Below are 24,448 nucleotides of genomic sequence, written 5' to 3'. Positions count from 1 at the left end.
CTGGGTGCTCCTCTGGGCCCCGGCAGGTTCCTCGGCCATATCCACACCCATCGTCGTGAACCTGTCATCCACGGCCTTCGAGAACCGAGCCTTCTGTTCCTGGGGGTCTTGGTTCTGGTTCTGGGTGATGAGTCTCTGCACCCTCATCTTGCTGGTCTCGTGGTGCGCTCTCAGGCCGCAGAGGAGTTCATCCTCCGGTCGGCTGCTACTGGGAGCCTTGTATTTCAGGTACCTCCGTGCAAGAGGAAGGTAAACGTTTGCCGACCTGGGGCTGCACCAGCGGTTCCCAGGGGGCCCCTTCCTAGCCCTGATGCTGCAGCTCGGGTCCTGTGGGAGGGTTGCCCTCCAGCCCCTGCCTACTCTCATGCTCACTCTCAGAGTTTCTGCCTCTGGGATTGAGGCCTACAAAGCCTTAGGCTGCCGGTCCTGCCCAGAGCCACATGGAGGTGCAGGGTGGGACACGTGTAGGGTATCTGTTCATAGGAAGGCCACACATTTTGTGCCCCTTGTCATAATGAACCCAGATTGCTGTTGGGTGTGTTATAAACAGCGGGGCCATTTCTGCAGGCCCCCTGCTCTGAGCACACCCATCATATTTGAAACATAAATTGGCCCTTGCGCTTCTCCATGGGCCACAGTCCCCACTATTTCTTATTTTATTGTATCTGCCCATTTTCCTCATTTTTGAATTTTTTTTAATGTTTATTTATTTTTGAGAGAGAGAGAGAGAGACAGAGTGCAAGCAGGGGAGCAGCAGAGAGAGAGGGAGACACAGAATCCAAATCAGGCTCCAGGCTCCGAGCTGTCAGCACAGAGCCTGATGTGGGGCTCAAACTCACGAGCCATGAGATCATGACCTGAGCCAAAGTTGGGTGCTCAACCGACTCAGCCACCCAGACACCCCCCATTTTCCTCATTTCTATTACTTGCCTGGCTCATGTAGGCATTTGAGACTCAGATCTCTGGCTTATAGTTTATCTGGGAATCTAAGGTGCACACACTACGTACCCCATGAACCTCAAATTTCCTACAGCCATCAGGTGTATGACTTCCATCAGGTGGTATGATACCCACGAGTGCTTCAAGATTAAATTCCAGACCTTCCAGTGCCTAGTCTAGTCACCTATGCAGCCATCCGTCCATGAGGGAATCTGATACATTTTACTGACTACCTCCTGTATGCTAGGCAGTTTTCTATTTTCTAGACATTAAAAAATTATTTAGAAAGGGGACAAATGCAGAGAAAGAGGTGGGCAGAGTGCTTAGTGTTGGCAAAATTAGCGAACTTCAAAATAAGTTCCAGTGAAATCTGGAAAACTAGCCCCTTCTAAGATTCAGAAAAGATCTGCATACCAAGAAAATGTAACTATGTTCCTTTCTCTAATCAAACAGATGGACTGTGCTAAATTTAGTTTCATTCCTTTACAATACCAAAGGATATAAAAATAAGAGATAAGCTCTCTTTTGGAATTTTGTAAAAGATTTTGAAGCCTCATAGCTTCTGGCCTACAGGCTTTACCATGTACTCTACCCTACACATTCCTTCAGTTCATGATTGAAGTAATATTTGGCTGCTGCTACATTCTTTTGCCCTTATGTTAGCGAGGAAACACGAAACACCTCCTTACACAGGCTTGCTGTCATTGCCAAGATGTTGTGCAAACTTTAGTACATATAATATTTTGAAAGAAAAATATGCTCTGATGCGTCGGCTTTGATTTCCAGATTCGGCCTCGCTCTTTGCCTTACATTCATTCCCGTAGAACTTGGCCTAATAGAAATCAATCTGTTTCTATCTCAACACTCATTTTATCCTTAAGAGCTTGTGAACTTGTGAAGGCCATGGTAAAAATGGCACACCCTCAGCCTATCGATGAAAAGTGTGTGTGTGTGTGTGTATGCACACGCGCGTGTGGTTGTGAATGAATTAGGCCACTTCCATTGATGTCATCTTTTATATGACAGAAAACCCAGTTTCCTAGAGAAACTGGTGTTCAAGGTTGATTTAGCATCAAACAATAGCCACGTGATTGGTTCAAATCCTGACTTTGAATGATCTTTCATTTTGTGTGTGTGTGTTTTCTGTTTCTAGGTTAGTATTTGATGCTAACCGACAAATTAGGCTTCTGATCCTATCCTCCTGGGATTTAATATACATGTACATTGAATATGCACTTAAAGTTTTTCACATCTGTGTGTGTGTGTGTGTGTGTGTTTAAGAGTTTAAAGTCCTGTTATAGTATTAGTTAAGCCACTGAATTAGAGTGTTGAGATATGGTTAAAGCTTCTTGATCCTTCTTTTCATCTAGCGTAGGACTGCCAGGCCAATAAAAGCATATCCGTACTCTTTTAATAAAGTTCTCCCAATAATTAAGCTATGTCTTTAGAATTGTTATCTTCGTTCTTCAATGATTCATTTATTCAGCAATTATTTGTTCAGCATCTACTATGTATCATGCATTCTTCTATGCCTTGGAGATCAAAGTCCATGTAGCCTACTTGAAAAACCTTGCAGCTCGTCTATACTTTCAAGTTTCCAGCTGGACTACTGATGGAAAATTTACCTTCCAGAATGGTCTCAAGGATGCTAGAAAACCATTGGTAAATCAGGTGTGTGATGATGAAACCAGTTTGTCATGCCAAAGGCAATCCAAACATGTGAAGTTGATTTACATTCATAGGAAGCTGGAAGCATGTTTTAATGGGAAAATATGGTAAAAGAATGCTTTCCCAAACGTGTTACTTTGTTGACTTAGTATCATGTCCATGAATTACTACAGGAAGCACTAACTCAACAAGGAGGTAAACTATGTCTACAAGACCTGGTAGAAAATTAAGGAGATACTTGAACTGTTGTAAATGGGCACCCCTTTCCTTAAGGGACAAATGACTTGTTCTTCCTGCTATTAACTCTATTTCTCTCAAAGCTAGGTTGAGGTCCTTTTGAAAAAATGTCCAAATTAAAGAAATTAGAAATAAATTCCACTTTTCTATCCATAACAGCTCTTTCACCAAAACCTCTTCTTTAATATTTCAGGGATAAAAATGTAAAGACACTGTATGAAACCAATCTTGTAAATCTTAGTAACCAACATCAAGAGGATAGGCATGGCCATTGGGTCTTACTTTGATAAAATGTCTTTGTAAGTCATGCTTAACACGTGAGAGATCTTTCTAAAAGATGTTAATAAAAATGCTGTGATTACCTCTTTCTTTCATTTAATACAATGCAAAGTCTCTGTCAAGCAGGATTGATTTCAGCAAAAGGTAGAACAGTGTCCACCTAGACACATCCTAAAGCAGCAAACAAAAATATCCCTGGTTTCATTGAAATATGTTGAAATACTAAGACTCATTGAATTCAGCCATTTTTACTGTTAATGCGCTGAACAGTGCGCCATGGTAAGTTTCACAAAGCAAGCAAAGTTACCAGGCAGGTATTGTTCTCTTAATATTAAAAGGAAAAAAAAAAAAAAAAAAACAACACTCTAAAAAATATTTGTCTTCTTCTGGGCATCTGGGTAAAATGGCTCTCTGTTTTTTCTGAACTTATTTTGGAAGGGGACATATAATGATTTTTTCCCCCCACAAAAATGAAGTAATGTAAGTTACTTGGGATCCATGAGAGTATTTTGGCGTGGGATGACTGCCCTTTCTTTTTCTTGGCTTCCAGAGCTAGGCATCTGCAATTTGCAAAACAAATTCAAGATAAAGTACCCAGCTGGGCAAGTTTGTACAGTAGATCTCATAAACGGGTTTGCTATTCAATCAATCTTTCTCCCCACCCCCCTTCTCTCTTACCCTCTTCTTTCCCTGTCTCAATGAACTAACTGCTCAACTGTTCTTCCAGGCTATTCATCTTCTGAACTGTCTACTTATGAAGCCATTTATTTATCTCTATGCCTGAGAAACAAGTTGCCTTAACCATTTCAGATTCCCTGCAAGCTGGCAGCCCCACTAAGTTATTTACTTGAGGCACAGATAGTGAGCTGGCTCTGTGTGGCTAAAATAATTGAATAGTTCTGACACAACAACAATGACCACAAAACAATTACCAGGAAATCGTCCAGGAAACAACTTCCAAACCCAAAGACTGAGGGGATAAAACACTCCTGTCGTCAGGCTGCCTGTCTTCTATTTGAAGGGTCAGCAAACTATGGCAAGACTGGTCAAACACAGCTTGCCACCTTTTTTGGTAAATACGATTCTATTGGAACATAGCCATGCACATGCATTTGTATATTGTTTGTGGCTGCTTTCACACTACAACAGAGCTAAAGAGCTGTGATGGAGATCTACGGTGCACAAAGCCTAAAATATTTACTATCTGGCCCTTAATGGAAAAAAGTTTGCTGACCCTTGCACTATTTGGCTGTACTGGCCAAGGAATGCTAAGTACTTTGGTCTTTTATATTAAATTGATAAAATGCCTGAAACAAAGTGCCCAGCAATCCTTGGAAAGAACTGGCAAGTCGGCAGTGAGAAATACCTATCATGACGTCTGTTCACAATCGCCCTCCACTCCAGCCATGATTACAAACTGGGAACTGAGAAGGAACTTACAGATCTTTCATCCGACTTCATTTTACAGATGAAGACGTTGCCCAGAAAGGTTAAGGAATTGACTTGCACGAGGTCACAGACCTCACTAAAAGATGAAGAACACATATCCCAATCCAGGAAAACATTAAGGAGCGATGCATGGAACAAAATGTATCTGCTTAGGAGAACCTTAGCTTGTCTGATAGAAGTGGCTTGTTGGGGGCACCTGGGTGGCTCAGTTGGTTCAGTGTCTGACTCTCGATTTCGGCTCAGGTCATGATTTCATGGGTTCATGAGTTCGGGCCCCATGTCCTGACAGTGTGGTCCCTGCTGGGGATTCTCTGTCTCTGTCTGTCTGTCTGTCTCTCCATTCCCTGTTTGCATGCCTGTGTGCGCATGCTTGCCCTCTCACACAATAAATAAATAAACCTTAAACAAAAAAAAAAAAGAACTAGCTTGTGGGGGTTGGGGCGGGGTAGGGCAAATGTTGCAAGGTGGAGTATGCAAACACAGAAGATTGTATCTGAGTTAGTATTTTTCTTTGTCCTTTGCAATTACAAATAGTAGCTGCTTTCTCTTTCTAGTTAATAGGGCATTTTTCTTCACTTGCTCAGAACCTTCCCACTTACCCTGCAGGGAAACCCTGATCATATGTTTATAATCTGTTTGGTTCAAATGATTAGAATGAATTTTGTGGTCACTGTAGAGTTCATCCTTCAGATGTTACCCAATTTTCAAGTCACCAGGACACTGCATCTATTCTAAGCCTCTGGGGTGGACACTTATTATGGGTTGGCACAGAAGATCAGTTCCATGAGCGAGGAAGCAGCATTTAGGTGGGAGAGTGGCCAGGAACAAAACGTCAGTGGGTCAGGGTGGAGTGGGAAGAGTTTGGTAACTCAGGGGAAGGAATGAGAAATTTTTCTTAAAAGAGAAACTCTTTAACTTTAGAAGGGCTCTTTGTGGCGGACCTGAAATTTCTGCTCTGTAAGTTAGCTTTTAGCTTTTTATCCCTAGAGCAGTGGTTTCAAGCTCTTCTTTGGATAACAGTGCCTTTTGAGGGGTTCACAAAGCTATGGATTCTGCCTCTCTTTTCTTACCCCCAAGTACACATACAACTAACAATTGTGTCTACATTTTCAGGGAGTTTACAAATTTTCTAAACATCCACAGACCATCCGTTGACCTCACGTTGAGAACTCCACCTCCTACCCCTCAAAGGTTAGTGTTTATGAGAGTAACGAAATGATTTTCCACTTGGATACATTCTCTACACTGTACCCCCAGCCTAAAGCCATCTATGGTTCCTCTCAGCCTTTGGAAACAAGTCCTAGCTCCTGAGTATGGCACAGAAGGCCCTCCATGATCTGGTCTCTGCATGTTTTTCCAGTTTCATCTCTCAACACATGCTGTCTTCACTTTCTACTCTAGTGATATTAAACTACTTGCAATTCTTCAAACCCACAGAGCTCCTTCTCCTCTCCACACTTTCACATATGCTCACAACATCTCTGCCGGGAGCCCTCTTCCCCTGCTCCTCCCTACCAAGGGATCACTCTTTTTTCTTTGCTCAGTTCAGATGTCAAGTTTTCAGGACGTCTCCTCCGGCCTCCCAGTGCTGTTCAGTGCCTGCCCCTCTTTTGTGCTTCCATAACAGTTGGTACTGGCTCATAGGAGGGCATTTTTCACTCTGTATCACAACTGCTTGTTTGCTTATATCTACCTCCCAATAGAAGTGTTTAGAAGGCTCGGATGTTCGCCATGTTTTTCCCAGTATACAGCAGACCTTCCATACATGTCTGTGGGTTTTGGGGGAATAAATAAATACATACATAAATGAAGAATCCATGTGAAGCAGAAAATGGGGACAGAACCTCCTGCCATAAGGCACATGGGATAAAAATGTTAGCTCTTTTCAAAGGCACCTGGAAAGCCAACGTAGGAGAGGGAGGCAAAGGCTGAGCAGCACTGGTAAGTCCAGTGTTGCTTTTATAAGTGCACCACTTTAGAAGGACCCACAGCATGAAGAATATTTTAGGAAGGAAAGAGCTAGTGGTGAGGGATGGTGGAGAACATGATGATGATGATGATGGTAGTGGTGGTGATGGTGATGGGTAGCAGATACGTTGGAAGGCAAGAAGAAGGCACACCGGTGGAGAATAATTTCTACCAATAGTTACCATCTTTGAAAGCTATGTACCAGGCTATGTGTTGAGGGTTTGACATTTATTATCTCATTTAATCTCCTCAATAATTCTGTTTTAATTGTAATTCCCATTTTATTTATTTATTTGAAGTTTATTTATTTATTTTGAGAGAGGGGGAGAGAGCAAGCACAAGCAGGTGAGAGGCAGAGAAAGAGGGAGAAAGAGAATACTAAGCAGGCTCCTTGTGCTGTTAGTGCAGAGCCTGACACAGGCTCGATCTCACAAACCGTGCAATTATGACCTGAGCCGAAATCAAGAGTCAGATACTTAACCTACTGAGCCACCCGGGTGCCCCTATGATTCCCATTTGATAGATTAAGACATCTCTCTCTCTCTCTCTCTCTCTCTCTCTTTATTTTACACATATGCCTTTAAAATGCAAAGTACCTTAAAGGCTTAATAAAATAAGGTTATTGGCAAAATATATTAAAAATATCCTTCTGTTCTAAAAGCAATTGGAGTGGGTAGGCAGCAATAGTGAAAAGTGGATTCTGGGATCAGACAGAGCTGGGTTCAAATCCCACCTCTGCTTTTTTCCAACTTGTATGGGAGTAATAATATTTATCTCAATATTACCCCAATAAATGGCAAAAAGTTAAGTGAGGTGAGTAATATAGTATAATAGTATCCGGTATGGTATAGACATGAAATAAATGTTAATGTCTCCTTTTAAGTAAATTTGATGTTTATTGAATCATCATTGTATCAAAGACACACATATTAAGGTACTGGACTAAACAGAATATAATTTCTGATCATCACATAGTGAGGATAGCGTGATGTTTATAATAATACTAGCAATAAACCAACAAGCAACAATGATCAGTGTTAAGTCACTTAGCTAAGCATTTCACCACTGCCTCTACCAATTAAAACAAGGTTAGAGGATTGTGTTTAAGGGTAACTAGACCCTTGTTGAGTTTATTCTATAAATTGTGTTGATACTAATCCCTTCTTCTTCTCCCTTCTCCCTTAGGCTTATAAATCCTCTCTACAAAAACTTTCATTTCAAAGGGCACACACTAGGAACTGCTTTTTAAAAAATTTTTAATGTTTGTTTATTTTTGAGAGAGAGAGAGAGAGAGAGAGAGAGAGGGTGTAAGCAGGGGAGGGGCAAAGAGAGAGGGAGACAGAATCTGAAGCAGGCTCCAGGCTCCGAGCTGTCAGCCCAGAGCCCAATGCGGGGCTCGAACCCACAGACCTTGAGATCATGACCTGAGCTGAAGTCAGATGCTTAGCCGACTGAGCCACCCAGGCGCCCCAGGAACCAGTTTTATACCCTAAAAGTGTGCTATTCCTCTAGAAGCGCTTGGAACATGTTATGGTTTGGGATGAGATAAATATCAACATTTTCTGTTCTCATTGAAAGTGAAGGCAATCCAGTAAAGAAGTAGTAATGGAGAAGGAAGAAGGGGTAGAGGACACTACAGTTCAAAAGGAAGGAAATACCTCTTAAGGGGCTGGTTCTTAAATCAAAAGGATGTCCAAATTATATATGAAACAAATCTGGAATTTTTTTTTATCTAAGAGAGAGAGAGACAGACAGACAGAGAGAATCTCAAGCAGGCTCTCCACTCAGCGTGGAGCCTGATGCGGGACTCAATCCCAGCTGACCCTGGGATCATGACCTGAGCTGAAATCGATAGTCAGACACTCAACTGACTGAACCACCCAGGTGCCCCAACAAATCTGGAATTTTTAAAAACCGATTTCCAGAGGTTGCTTCTAACACTTGGGAAGTAATGCCAGATTTTTCCTTTGGAAATAATAATAAAAAAAAAGTGTAGAATTTTGACTCTGGAATTTCTTTAATGAAAATTGTATAGACTGCTTTTAGCTTCTTATCTCTTTAAGATTGAGAAATGAGGAATCTAAGAAAATCCTCACATATTTTATGTGGTATCTCATGACAAAATACTGTAATGATGAAAAATGTAAGCTTTGTAGTCAAAATGCCTAGGCTTAAATATTTCCTCCATGACTTATTAATTGTTCTTAAGCAAGTTATAAAAATCTCTATGTCTCAGTTTCTTCTCTGTTGAGGGGCAAATAATACTGCCTTACTTATACAATTGCTGTATGGCTTAAATAAGATTAGGTAAAATATGTGGCAGTCTTTGGCTCACAGGAAGTATACAAAAACAGGTAGCATTTATTTTAAACTATGGTTTTCCTTGACAGTTTTTACTTATTCTTACTTATACACATTGACATTATTTCATTGATTCTTGTAGGAATCTGGTTCATGTGACCTGTGAACCTTGTTAATTTCGTTTTTTTGTTGGTTTTTTTTTTCAACGTTTATTTAGTTTTGGGACAGAGAGAGACAGAGCATGAACGGGGGAGGGGCAGAGAGAGAGGGAGACACAGAATCGGAAGAACCTTGTTAATTTCGTAGCCTTCTCTTTTCACCTCTCTAGGCCTTACTTTCTCCAATGTTAAGATATGGAAATTAGATTATAATCTCTAAATTCCATTCCAGTGCTAGAATTGTTGAAATTCCATTTTTATTGAATCAAGCTAACAATAAATACCACTGTAATGAAATAATTCAATTTCTCTTTTTTTCCATTGAGTCTAGAATGCAACTTAACAGCACAACTTGCAGCGGTTTTGTCACTATAATGTACAAATACTAGATTGACGCAGTTGGGGGTGAGGAGCAGGAAATCACACTGGTTATTTTCTTCTGAAGTGACTGAGGTAAATGCACTGAAGCTTGGGAATGGGAACGTTGAGAAAATTCAAACTCAATTCTGCATCCGTTCAGATACTTCAGTGTGCAAGGCATAATGTAGAACTATACAGGTTTGATAATAATGTTGGACTTTTCTGAATTGATTCTGTAAAAAGTCTGTTTTTCCCCCCTGATTCTGTAAGAAAAAAATCTACAAATTATTTTGCTAGAGGTGATTTTTATATCCATCTGTGCTAAAATATATAAAACATATTGACCTATAAAGTAGCCCACATATTCTTGACATATCTCCTTTTAAGAGAAATGAGAGAATATCTTGGTTATTGCAGGTTATCTAATAAACATAGAAATCTAGATGCACTGACACAGCACAGTGACTGTAGTCAATATCTTCAAATGTGTCCATCTACTCTAATGTAACATGATTAGCTATTTTCGAATGTATTATTATAATGACCACAAAGGACGTTTAAAAAGGAGCCATCTGTTCTCTGTTAAATGTAGCCCTGAAGTCTCCCTTGAATTAGCAAAGCAAGCCACTAAATACTTCAGTGGGACTTCAAAAAAGCTGAGTTCTCCCTAAGAATCACTAAGGGATGAACTTCAAAAGATTAGAGGTTTCACTTGGATCAATTCCCAGAAAATCAGGTTATTTACCAAATCTTATTTATGCAAACTATACAAACACATTTTGATCTGCAGAGTACCAAAATAATGTTTTAGAAAAATGATAACCTTAAGTGAAAAAGTCTACCGTGGAAAAGAATGGGGAAAGTCAACTTTCTTTGGTCTGATTATCTGTCTGTCTACATTCATCAAATCAGCTGTACAAGTATTACCAGATCTGCTGTTTCTTTATGTTTATAAATTCAGAGAGAAATTACCAAAAAGTTTTATTAATTCTGTTGAGTAATAAGATTAGGGATGTCTTACATGCACACACACACACACACACACACACACACACACCGTATTTTAGCTTCTCTGTTTGGATTACAAAATGGTGGAGATTATTAAATTATTTTTAGACATCAACCAATTTTAAGACTTTTTTTTCATCTATAAAGATTTCTAGTATAAGTTTGGGTTCATAAGCTAACTCTTTACATTAATTCATCTGAATAGAGAATTCAGAATAAGGTAGGTCTATCTTGGCAGTGTCCAACATAGGTGACTGGTATTGCTTGAATTCTAATCACATCCTGTATTTATCTCTGTTATAGGATCTATCAATTATTTATTTACATGTATGTTTTCTCTTACTAGGCTGTTATTACTTCAAGAACACGGACTTTTTTATTCATCTGTGCATTTCCACCAGCACACATAAGCCTGACCTAAAGTAGACACCTAAATAAATAATAACGTGACAATCAGATAAGCTTAATTTATAACATGATTTGCAATTATTTAGGTGTTACTAAGAAAGTAACATATATATGAAAAGCTTCCAGTGAAATAACAAGTATTAATATAAAATATCATATAAAATGCCTCCTCTGAGAATATTACTTGTTAATTCAAGATACTATGAGTCTTTTTGCTTATAATTAATACCTTCAACTTAAATTTAGCATGTACAGTGTTCTGTGAACTTTTAAACTTTTTTTTCTTAGCAATTTGGGTAGCTTGATTGTATTGGATTCTGTTACTTGTAACTGGAAACAGATCCTTGATTTGAACATAACTGTCCAGTGATTTTAAAATTGGGTAAACATTTGTGGCTTACGTTCCTAACGGCTGATCAGGAGAGAATGCATGAAGGGAGACTGATATGTCATACAGTTACCAGTGTTTACATCGTTTTGTGTTTTCCAGCTCCATGTGGTACTTTTTAAAAGGGTATATACATCTGGGACTGCTACAGCTCTTCAGCTGCCGGCTGGATCCAAAGAAACAGTTCATTTAGCATATATCTGAGCATTTCCGATTATTTAATTCAAAACTGTGACTAAATTTGAGCCAATCTGGAATCGCTTTATAATTTAAAAATATTGTTATTTGGCCATCTACAGGAGAAAAAAAAACCTATAAAAATAATTTTTAAAATTTCTAGCCTGTTCATAAACTTAACAGAACTTGGCCCAAGTATGCGAAATGTCACAATATTGGATATCATGGAAACTTAAAACCTGTCAGCTATCTTCTTTGCCTACAGTATTACCAAACAATTGGCTTGAGAATGTTACTTAACTGAACAAATTAACCGCATCAAGCAGTTGTTTTTGGTAAGGCACAGCGTGATTATCTTTTCTAAGGACCCGATTTACCTGATAGATCTTTAGTTGAAGCTCACCATATTTATCTAATCCTTGCCAGGTCTTAATTTCAGTTTTCTCCTTACAGACACAGCTGCATTGACACCACTTGGATTCTAGTATCATTTTTCAAAGTTGCTTTTTTCAAGGTATTGGGCAAACATTAGTATTCCATTTTAGAAAGGTGATGAAATTAATCAATATGTTGAGGGTTAATCAAGCTAAAGTATTTTGGCCTCTTTAGAAACCAAGTAACATTGTTAGATGTAATGTTAATGTACAACTGACCAGTTATGGAGACTGCATAAAAGGAGACAATTCAGTTCCTTTAAAAAAAAATACATATCCCACTTGATGCTGAAGATGCTGTCTTCATGTATGGCAGTCCTTCTATATCCTAGTGCTACAACTTTTCCATTACTTCTCAATTAAATCTGAACAATTTTCTCACACTTTTTTTTTTTTTTTTACTCTACCAGAATCATTTCTTTTTTGGCAGGTGGGTTCATGGTTTTCTCCTAGGTAATATACCATTCATTCATATACCCTGCTATATAGCTCTCCATATTAAGAAGATATTAATCTTTGGATTTCACCTGTCTTTGGTTATGAAAGAAAGTGAGATGGTCACTGCTTTTAGGAGGAAAAGCAATACATTTAGATAATATAGCTTATTTTAGTAATTTAATCATACTTATTACTTACAGAGATCAAAGAGAGGCTATTTATGTGGGGTCAGTAACTTTCAGTCAAGTTAACATCAGTGGAACTAACTTGTGTGCTTACTACTACACTGGTATTTTGAGGGTAGAAGAAAACAGGGGCATTGATATATTGATATATGATCCCTTCACTTCTTAGGGAAGCCATGAAAAGTATGGTAATTTACCTGTAAGCATCTATTATAGTAAAGGAAGGCTGCTGTGTTTCTATTTAAATGCAAATAATAATTCACAGTGTTGTATAGAGAGTGATTTATTTCTATGTGTTTTTCCCCTAGGATTTTAGGCTAGCCACTAGAAATACTGTCCAAGGACATCTATTCAAGGCTCTACCTCACAGAATGGTCGAGTATTCCTTAACGTTTATATCTGTGGTCAAGGATAGAAAAACAATCAGGCCTACCAGGATTTATAAAGCATGGCTTATTGAATGATATTCCTTAGAGGGCTGTAGTTCCATGAACTGAATGGGGAACAATTTGTAGCACGGGAGATGATCTACTTACTGCAAACTGTAATACGTCTTAAATGGCCAAACCAGCTATAATTATCATTATCATTGTAAACCTCCTGATTTCTGTCTTAATTTAGGATATTTCCTCATTGTAACCTCAGCGGATATATACTATGGTCAGAGAACATTTACATTTTCTCTCTTTAATCTTTAATATGTGGATACGTATATAAATGTCGAGGTGAGACTATGAAAATGGAAATGTTTATAGGTTATATACTCACCATTTTGCCAAGCAAACTGGATTTCTCTTTAGAGATTTAAATAAAAACTGGTTTGGGGGCACCTGGGTGACTCAGTCGGTTAAGCGTCCGATTCTTGATTTCAACTCGGGTCATGATCTCACAGTTCATGAGTTCCAGGCCCATATCGGACTCCCTGCTGACAGCACGGAACCTGCTTGGGATTCTCTCTCCCTTCCTCTCTCTCTGTCCCTCTCCTGCTCATGCTCTCTCTCTCAAAATAAATAAATAAAACTTAAAAAAATCAAATAAAAACAGGTTTTCCTATTTGGGAGGATTTAGAGCGAACCTCCTGAGAGATACAGGGGCAGACCAACAGGACTTTCCCAAGCCGCTGCCTACCTTTCCATGTGGGGGACACTCTGGAGAGGCAGCTCCCTGGGTCGTATAGGATCATTTCTGATATCAACAGAACATTCAGTTACCTGCAGACTATGTAGGAACACAGGATGCTGGCAGAGGTCACGTTTTAGATTGCTAGAGGTCTAACGATCCCTTCTCAATTCCCTGATTATACTGTGGATGAGTTAGGAGGACCAGGGGGAAAGAGAGGGAAGGACACATAATATTTTGAACCAGTTACATAAGATACAAACTAGGAGAAAAGTGGTTTCATGCAGATATCAAAAAAACCATAGCAGGCTTTATTTGTTAGAGAGAAATACTTGTGGCTAGAAATATATTTGGCTAGTAGGAATAATCTGACATTATCACCAACAGTTTTAGTTATTCCCTATCTTCTAGTACTTCCACAGAAGGATGTATTTTAGAAGTAATTTCATGATAATGATCCAATGATGTTTATAAGAACTTTAGAGTTTTTTCTTTAAGGTCATATCAACCCAGAAGAATCATTTTTTTTTACATTTAAAAATAGTATTTTTTTCCCGCCTTTAAAATGTCCCATTGATCTTTTTATAGCAGTAAAATACAGATACAAAAATGGTTACGCAAAAGTCCAGAAGCTAACTAGTCAACGACAGAATAAATGGGATTTTTTTTCTTAGCCTTTAGAAAAACGCCAACACACACTTCAGCCTCTCACATGATTTGGTGGTTAAGGATTTGGTTTGCAAAGCACAATCCAATATTTTATTTATAGAAGGCAAAAGAAATGGTAACAACTTTACATTTTGATTTCTGAATATCTGTGTTTGCCAAAAAGAAAAGGTGTCTATGTGTCTGAGTGTGTGTGTGTGTGTGTGTGTGTGTGGTTGGGAAAGAGTCTTCCTCCCATTACTTCATAAAATCTCCTTCTATCTATTTCTTTCATTGTCAAAGTTTCTCAAAATTATTTTGCTGAAATCTTGTATGCCGAGATTCAGCCGAGCCAAACTCTTGGATATCTGTTGTCTATTTTTGGGCTGGAGTAACTAACATTCAGTAAACAGAATGTCCAGAGCCTCTTCTTAAAGCACCACTAGCAGGCACTGTTAGAGCATTTTCATTCAGTTTATTCGGCTTGGGCAGACCGGGAACAGCGGCTTACACCAACTGAGGATCACTGAACACAATCTCATAGCAACAGACACCAAAACAGTCCCTCATTACAAGCCTTGTCCGACAATCAAGTCTTTAACGAGAACAAAGGTTGACAGTGATTAATCATTAAGCAGTTCCTTGTTCCTAGATGCACGTGTTCTCAGCAGCCTCCTGCAGAGGCAGTCTGGCATATTTCCTGTCTCTGTGCTCCACTGTGCCATGTCTGAAGGGACACCCAGGCAGCCTTCTCACTATTTTAATTTCAAATGCTACAAACATCTACAGAGTTTCTATGTGCACATGTCTTGACTTTTATTCTGAGCCTAGCAGACTCTGAATGGATATAGGCAGAGAGAACAAAATAAGCCGTTAGCTCCACATCTGCTTACTAGATTATGTTCAAAGACAGTATAAGAAATTGATTAAACACTGTTTTCTGGAATAAACCTTTGAAATCTGTTTGTTTCCTTCAGCAACGCAATATGTTGATACAATTTAGTTGCGCAGCATACATAAGATACCTTCCCTACTGTTTCTACATAAAAATAGCTTCTATGTTGGCAAAGCACCATGCTTTAAAAAGCAGTAAAAAAATTTTCAGAAATCCTCTTTCAAATAATTCTGTTTCACAAAGCAGCAGCTTTGTAATGTTAACTGACATGGTCATCATTTTACTCAATACTCTCTTTTGTTGTGTGTTTTAATTACTTGACAAGGTACAATTTATCTAAGCTGGTTATGCAATGGTATATGTATTGCTATTAATAGACTGACTTGAAGTTCTATTTTTTTCCTCTTTTAACATATAAATATCACTGATGAAAACTACGTTACCTATGAATTAGGAGGTCAGGTGAAGAAGGAAGAGTAGCCATGAGACAGAAGTTTCTAGGAGGTGAGAGGCAAGGGTTAATGGAAACAACATCAACAAAATTACCACAGGAATCCAGTTATATTAACAGCAAATATATTGTTTTTCAATAACAAACATCACATATAACATAAAAACAAAATGAGATAATCTTAAGGATTCTTTATACCTATCAATTTCTCTTTTCAAACCAGTCAGAATTCACTAATGGCCGGTCTCCAGTGGTTTGAGTAGAAGATTTTAACTAGTATGTCTACAAAATAAAAACTAAAGCACGAAATTCAATCAAAAATATGAAATATGCAATTCTCCCAGTGCATCTGGTATGTTGTAGCATATAAATATGGTATTTTATTGTACAGTTGTAATTTTTTTTACCTGAGTTATATTCAACTCACTAAGGAAAGGAAAATGACAATGACATTCCACAAACAAAAAGACCACCTTATTATTGGTAGCTGAGCTCTTCACCCAAATGTATGTGACAGGGATGACATAATGGTTGTTGACTCATGTTAAGATCAAAGCAGCCTATTAGGACACCCCATTCAGAAAATGAACATCTTTTAACCGGAGCCTCCTGGGATCAACATTTAAAACTAACAACAGTGAACTCTGAACTGTGAAGGAAAGCAGTGATGGACCAGAGGAGGAAAACTTTCAGGATTTGAGATTTTCTTAGGCTGCATTCTTATAAACCAACCCATCTGAATACTTTAACTTAATTTAACTTAGGATAATCTACTCTAACTGGCTATATATTTCTCTGGAGTTAGGGTAAATTGTCTTCACCTCACACAAATCACTTTGAAAACACAATATTGGGCTTCAACTGGTTTGCTTAGCCTCAATCTTATTCCAGTTAGAAGCTAAGCTTGTAACATTTGGGAGCTTACGTCAAAATCTTAGGGGAAATGCCTAAATCGATTACAAATTAAGGGACTCTAAAACTGTGTAGACAGCATGGAATATTAGAGCAATTTTTAAATCTTGGGGTATGAAAATTTCAAAGAAATTCCAATATATGCTTATTTGAGTCATTATCCATAAATAACGATAATAGGTAACATGTATTGGGAACTCACTATGTGTCAGTCCCTTTAGTGGACACTCTATGCACTATCGCATCTCATAACCGTAACCACCTTCTGTGATAGCCCTATTAGTATTCCCATTTTACAGTTAAGAGAACTGATATTTAGAGATGGTAAATAATTCATTGAGAGAGTAAGCAATGGAGACAAAACTCTAACTCAGGCAGCCTGACTTCAGAGCCATGCTATAATAGTAGTATAATAAATAAAAGAAAACTCACTCAGCCAGAGTCTTTGTTATAAAGCAGTGGTAAACATATACTATCGGCGCATAATATGGAAATATGAAGCAATGTGGTGTAGCGCAGCAGGTATACAATTTGGAGATAAAGGGCCTGTATTTGATATCGAGTAACAGGCCATCAAGTTGCTTCATTTTTCTTTTTTTTTTTTTTAATTTTTTTTTTCAACGTTTATTTAATTTTGGGACAGAGAGAGACAGAGCATGAACGGGGGAGGGGCAGAGAGAGAGAGGGAGACACAGAATCAGAAACAGGCTCCAGGCTCCGAGCCATCAGCCCAGAGCCCGACACGGGGCTCGAACTCCCGGACCGCGAGATCGTGACCTAGCTGAAGTCGGACGCTTAACCGACTGCGCCACCCAGGCACCCCGCGTTTTTCTGAACGCCAGTTTCCTCATTTGCAAAAGTAGTGTGATGCCCAATTCCCACTGTAGTATGTGAGATATTATATGTAAAAAGAATTTTGTAAACGCTGTACTCCAGTTGGGTAAAATAAAAACATGAAGCTGCAGACATATTTTCCATTAAGCCAATCCAATAAATGTGGAAGAACAAGAACAATAAAATGAAAGTGTTAAGAAGGCAAAAAAAAAAAAGCCAATTTTATGGAAGCATATTAGCTACGACCGTTGTATGTCAAAATGTGTAGAAGATACCTTATACTACAGAAAAGACATAAACCAAAGTGAACTGAAAAAGAAGTTAATTTTCTGCAGGGATTATGGCATCGTTGTTAGGAATTTTGCACTTGCCCAGCTTAAAACCTGGGCAAGTTACTCAAGTCTTAAGATCTCTGTTTTTCTCATTAGTGAGATGGAGATCATGAATGTAGGGATTAAAGGAGATAATGCGTATGAAGTTCTTCATATTAACAAGGCTTAGTTAATACCGGTGTCTAGTATAATTATTATTTAACTTTTGTCATTACAGTTTAAAAGAAAGAATATATTTTCAGGAGAGGTCTTTACAGAGATGACATTTCAGAGTCTTATGGAAGGAAGTCAAGGAAGGCAGTGCCTAGGGAACACGCATAAACCTGGCATTTGGGGCTGCCTTTAAGTACATCATCAGGTTGATTCTAAAGTCCTTTTGCTTAAAAGTTAATTTTACTGAAACTGGCCCCAAGGTTCAGCTCTTATCAGGACTTCAGATTGGGTCTCTGTCTATGTGGATAGACTTAGTTTCATTCAGTGAAATGCTGTAGTTGAACTTGTTACCTGAGTCTGAGATGCTGTCTGACTCATCACACAGATGCGACCTACTCTAATTGGAGGGGCAAGGACACAGTTCCTGTTGGGAGGGGACAGAGAGAGAGAATGAAGGAGAGGGGGGAGGAAGACTAGGGCAGGGCACTGGAGATCAGAGCCATTCTGACCACCTTGTTCCTCTCAGGGGCAGGAAGCTGTCTGGTGACCAGATTATCAAATTTCCACCTGTACCACATCCAGCACCCTTAGGAGACATGACATCCCTCCACTACACCTTTTACACCTGATGCTTGTGATGTTTTGAAACTCTCCCTCCTCAAGTTTGAAGAGAGCATGTACCATCATATCCGACAGAGATGATCAGATTCTAGGAGGAACACTAATTGTGGGGATGTAAGTTAATTATCATAATATTTGACAAGGGCTTTTAGAAATAAGTAGAGGGTTCCTTGTGTCCATTTAGATACGGATACCCAGAATGCCCTTCAAGGTGCATTTGCACGGAAATATGGGCTTTAGGAACGTGAAGAAAAGGGTAGATACACTATATACACTGTTAGTATGGTGAAAAAGAAGAAAAGACTAAACTTTGATTTAGAATGCTTTCCAATTAGAACACGGAAGGGAAGAACAGAGCCAAAAATTCTATGGAAAAGATTTGTTTAAAATAGCTAAAAAAAAGGGGGGAGGGTGGAGTGGGGTAGGGTGGGGAAGAACCAGTCAAAACATTTCCAGTTGTCCTTTCTTGTGATACATGGGAACTATATAAAATTTTCAATTTGTGAAAACAATACTAAGCTGTAGTAATTTTTTTCTTTTTCTTTTTCTTCTCTCTCTCTCTCTCTCTTTTTTTTTTTTTTTTTTTGGGAGAGAGAGAGAGAGCACACACATGAGCGGTAGAGGGGCAGAGAGAGAATCTTAAGCAGGTTCCACACCCAGTGCAGTCACTAATTCAGGGTTCAGTCCCACAACCCTGAGATCAGGATCTGAGCTGAAAGCAAAAGTCAGATGCTCAACCAACTGAGCCACCCCAGTGCCCCTAAGCTATAGGAATTTTTAAAATAACTTAGTAAGATGAAATATATGAGAAATAACCAGTAATGACAATAATAATAGTAATAATAATTAACATATATGGAGGGTTTGCTAAGTATGAAGCATATCACTAAACAGTCTAAAGCCATTACCCTGCTTCATATTCATAATAGTCTTTTAAGGAGTATTTCACTATCTCTCCCCACCCCAATTCATAGACGAGGAAAATGAGGCTTTTAGAGAAGTCAACTAAATTATACAATATCCCTCAGTTAGCAAATGGTAAATTGAAATCCATTTAATGGACAGGTATGCCTTGGTTTATGTGATCCCTGATCTGAAAACTTGCACGTAGATAAAATCTTAAAAAATTGAACCACTCTGAAAATATGAGAATGGATTTCCCTTTCCTTTCTTTCTTTCCTCCCTCCCTCCCTCCCTCTCCTCCTTCCTTCCTTCCAAGAAATATATTTTAAGTTCCTGCTGTGCCATATATTGGGGTTGTGGCGGTAAATAAAACAGAGTCCTGGTCTTCATGAAGCAGACATTTCAGTGTAGAAAGATAATAAACATATGAACAAATACTATATTATATAATGCTAAGTGTTATAAAGAAAGAGAAAGCAGGGTTGGGGCATAGGCTACCCTGGAGGTTTGGGTTGGGAGGGATTAGGGTGATCAGAGAAGACCTCCCGGAGGAGATGACATTTGACATTTGAAGTTAAGGGATAGCTGAAGGAATGCCTGAAGTCTTGAGGTGGGAGCATGTTTGGCATGTCCGAAGCAGACTGATGTGGCTGGTGCAGGCGAGGGAAGAGTGGGGGTGGCGGTGGGGCTTGGAGGGGTGGGTTGATCCTGGAGAGCCTTGTTTGCAATTGTTATAACTTAAGTTTTACTTTGAGTGGTATGGAAAGACAGCAGAAGATTCTGAGCAGAGAGGTGACATGATCTGATTTACATTTAAAAAAAATTTTTTTTTCAACGTTTTTTATTTATTTTTGGGACAGAGAGAGACAGAGCATGAACGGGGGAGGGGCAGAGAGAGAGGGAGACACAGAATCGGAAACAGGCTCCAGGCTCCGAGCCATCAGCCCAGAGCCTGAAGCGGGGCTCGAACTCACGGACCGCGAGATCGTGACCTGGACCGCGAGATCGTGACCTGGCTGAAGTCGGAGGCTTAACCGACTGCGCCACCCAGGCGCCCCCTGATTTACATTTTAAAGATCATTCCATTAGCTGTGTTTGTGTGGGGAAGGAAGACCAATAAGGAAGGCAGTAGGCATCGTTCAGGGGAGAGACAGTGGTGTGGACCAGAGTGGTGGCAGTGGAAAGTGGCTGGATTTCAGACAGGCTCAGAGGCAGAGCCAAGAAAGTTAATCAATGGACAATGTGGAGTGAGAGAGAAAGAAAGGCATCAAGGGCAACTATAAGATTTTTGGTCTGAGCAAAGGGAAGTACAGCATTATCATTTTCTGACATGGGGAAGACTGTGAAACACAGTTTTGCTTTGTTTTTGGAGAGGACAGGAGAGAGGGAGTTGGAAGTAAAGAATTTCACTTGGGATATGTCAAGGTTGAGGAGCTTAACACAGCCAAGTGTAACTGTCAGGTAGGCAACTTGATATCTGAGTCTGGTATTCAGGAGAGAGATCCAGGCTGAAACTACAAATGTGGGGGTTGTCAGCATAGAGGAGATATTTAAACCCATGAATTTGCATGTGATCACCTAGGGAGTAGGTACAGACGAAGAAAATGGGTCCAAAGACTGACTTCTGGAAACCCCGTTGTTTAGAACTGGTAGATGAAGAAGAAACCAGCAGAAGGGACCTGGGACCGTGAAAGAGTGATGTCCTGAAAGCCAAGGGAGGGAGGTGTGCCAGGAAGACAGTGATCAAGAGATCAATGTTGCTGATAAGTCATGTAAGATGAGAGCTGAGAACGGACCATTAGGATGGACAACTGGGTATCACTGCTGGCTTTGACAAGAGCTATTTCACTGGAAATCTAGAGACAAAAACCTGAATGGAATGGAGTCAAAACAGAGGGAGAAGAGAAGTGGGGGTCAGGGCTTTTGGAGACATTTTTCAGGGAATATTGCCGAAAAGGATGGCAAAAAATGGAGAGGTAGTAATGAGATGTGGAGGGTTTTTGTCTATTAGGTTTATATGCTTATAAAAGTAATTCGTTTTTGTTAAAGTTTATTTATTTTGAGAGAGAGAGAGAGAGGAGTGTGTTTGCGCAAGTGGGGCAGGGGCAGAGAGAGAAGGAGAGAGAGAATCCCAAGCAGGCTCCATGCTATCAGCACAGGGTTCAATATGGAGCTTGATCTCATGAACTTATGAGACCATGATCAGAGCTGGAATCAGGAGTTGGATGCTCAACTGACTGAGCCACCCAGGAGCCACTTAAGGAAAAATGGCAAATGCTTTAGGATTGTAAACTCTTACTGTATTTCATCTGCTTCATAATATATGTGATTTAGTATATTGGTTTTGTTTATACAGCAAATAATATTACTGATAAGTATTGCCAGTGAAGTTATAATAGTGCCAATGATAGTTTATAGTTATCATCCTGATCATAGCTATCATTTTGAATGTAGTATCTATAGAGTTGAGTCTCTAATACCTTTGCGACAGAAAGCTATTAGCTTCACCTTAAGGTCTTCTGGGTAGAAATGCTTCCTGGATATGCTCCAAAAATCACAGACAAGTTTTTGAATAACCTACAGTTAGAGCCACATAATGGAAAAATGTTATGGAAAGAATTAGCCATTCGCTCAGTTCAGATATAACTCTTGGCATAGAACATTTTATTTGGGCTACGGTAACTCAACTTTCTGAGCCCTATAAAAACACGCTTGAATTGCCCATTACGGCTACTCAGCAGAGAAAGGCTAACAACAACAATAGTAATAATGATGTAGATGTAGATCCAGACACCTAGGAGTAAACAGGGGACTGGCAAGCTACTGGGAACAGCTCAGTGGGGGGAGTAGGTCAAATTTAGAAATTGGAAGGAGGTGACTGGACATGGCAGTCCCTTTTAGGTGAAATTGTTGTTCAAAACAAAACAAAACAAAACAAAACAAAAAATCCAGCTGCTGGTTTATAAATTTCCCACCACATTCATGACTCAAAAGTGCAGACTTTGGATGTCCCTCTGAGTCTCCCAGTTCTGGAGTTTATGCTATTTGGTAGTTAAGTGCCGTTTAATGAGGCTATGGAGAGCTTTTAGTCAACGTTTCACTCCCCAGACGGCTGGCCGATGCCGGAGGTACAAGTCAGAGAAGGCGGGGGCGGGGGTTGCCTGTAGATGGGACAGCTTTGCACACACAGATTTAGTTAGCAGGGAGAAAGGGAAGGGCCTGAATCCTCATTTCATTTCTAAAGTCCAACAAAGGCCAGCATAATTCCCTAGACCATCTCTAGGCAAAAGAGTATACAAGGTGGGTAAAGTATACCCTCAAAACTCTCCTTTTTCTGGGGTCTTTCCCCATCTTTCATCAGATTCTCATTTTTCCTAAGCAACTCTCTTCCACCCTGGGCTCTCTACCCCCTGCTGGCTTCTTAAACCTAATCCATACTTGCCTTCCCCATTAGGACTGTGTGCCTCAGATTTAGAAAGATCCCTTTTTTGGCATAAAAAACAATCTATCTCATGGTCAATTTCTCTTGTCCTCAGTTGGGTCAGTATTTTTCCAACTTTAATATGCACGTGAATCACTTTGTGATCTTGTTAAAAACCTGAGTCTTAGTCAGGAGGTCTTGGCCATGGTGGGGTGGTGCTGGGGTCCGGAGTTTTTGCATTTTAACAGGCTCCCAAGTGATTCTGACGCTGCTGGTCCACAGCCCCTCCTCTTGGGTATGCCAGGTGACTGAAACTGAGCGGATACTAAGGCTTACCGTGAAGTAAGGTGGTAGGGGTGTATTGTATGCCTGCTTCCCAATAATGTTTGGGGTTCCACAGGTGGATTTCATGCATTAACCAGACGAGTGAATGAGATAGGAGTTTTAGGTCTCGGTGGAGAAAATTTTAGAGCTGGACTTTAGTGGATAAAACCGGAAGCAATCCTCTATGAAACAGGACGAGTGTGCTACATGGAGAGAGGATAGACTCCAGCACCAAGGATTATTGCTTTACTACCATTTTCTTTTGTGGGGTGTGTGTGCGTGTGTGTTAAGGAGTACGATAACATGTAAACATGAAGCTTCCTTAATTTAATCTGCCCACTGCGCAGCCTAGACCAATCACCTCTCCTGTGTTCCACAGAATCCTGGGCTTCTCCTTATTGAATCTCTGGTCACACTATGTGGGTTTGTTCCTTTCCCCATTAACCTGGGACTCGAAGGAAGAACTATGTGTGGTCATTGTATACACGGCCATCAGAACGGCATCACATACAGCAGTGATTGAAAAATGCTTGTTAGGGGCGCCTGGGTGGCTCAGTTGTTCGAGCATCTGACTTCGGCTCAGGTCACGATCTCACGGTCTGTGAGTTCGAGCCCCGCGTTGGGCTCTGTGCTGACAGCTCAGAGCCTGGAGCCTGCTTCGGATTCTGGGTCTCCCTCTCTCTCTGCCCCTCCCCCGCTCGTGCTCTGTCTCTCTCTGTCAAAAATAAATAAACATTAAAAAAATTAAAAAAAAAAAGAAAATGCTTGTTAAATGAATGGAAAAGTCTAAAACCCACGCCTTCAGTTTCCCAACCAAGGTGGAAGGTAATAATCCATTATGAGTCCAGTACATCAGGGCCTCACTGAGGGCTGCTCCCTGAACGCAGTTCTCCGCCTGGGCCTGTGGCAGGATTGTGGGGATGTGTGATCGGCCAATGAGTTGTGAGCTGACGTGAGTGTCACTCTCCAGCTAAGAACGTATTTGCTAATGCAAGACCTCTGAGGACTCTCTCTTTTCTCTCTGGTTCAGCAACTGGCAATGCTGAGTGGTGGTTGCTCCATCACCCTTAATCCATAAATGGCTACATGGAACAGGTCTCCCCGCCCCCATTTTGGACATACTGTATAAGAAATAAAACTTTGTCCTTTAGCCATTGGGGTTTTGACGGTATTTGTTACTACGGCATGACCTTGCTTGTTCTGATGAGCACAGGCTACGGGGGATGATGGCGGGGATTCTCTGAACCGAGGAATGCCAGGTCCTGCCTATTCCCAGGCTCCGCATCCCTCTGCCTTTTGAGGCTGGGTTTCAGGTATGGCCCTGAACCAAGTCTCTGGTTCTGAAAACAAAGTTTTTGCCTTGGGTTCCTAAGACCAAGTTCACACCTTGCAGCTGGTTCTGGCCGGAGGATCCCTGTCATGTGTCTGTGACTAAAGTTCC

At 40.1% G+C, this 24,448-nt stretch overlaps 1 protein-coding gene and 1 non-coding gene across 3 annotated transcripts in view; both read right to left on the bottom strand.

The window, feature by feature from the left end:
* The window catches only part of MAML2 (mastermind like transcriptional coactivator 2), a 348,649-nt gene that overhangs the window by 16,903 nt on the left and 307,298 nt on the right, over positions 1-24,448 (bottom strand). The gene's annotated exons all lie outside the window — the stretch shown is intronic.
* LOC124506593 (small nucleolar RNA SNORA11) lies at positions 461-590 on the bottom strand. Its single transcript, XR_006960840.1, has one exon. It is a non-coding gene; the product is annotated as a small nucleolar RNA SNORA11 (small nucleolar RNA).

The sequence above is a fragment of the Lynx rufus genome, unplaced genomic scaffold (assembly GCF_022079265.1).
Source record: "Lynx rufus isolate CCGP_SWC_20201006 ecotype Redwood Valley unplaced genomic scaffold, mLynRuf1.p SCAF_9, whole genome shotgun sequence".
NCBI lineage: Eukaryota > Metazoa > Chordata > Mammalia > Carnivora > Felidae > Lynx > Lynx rufus.
This window is presented reverse-complemented; position numbering and strand designations above follow the sequence as displayed.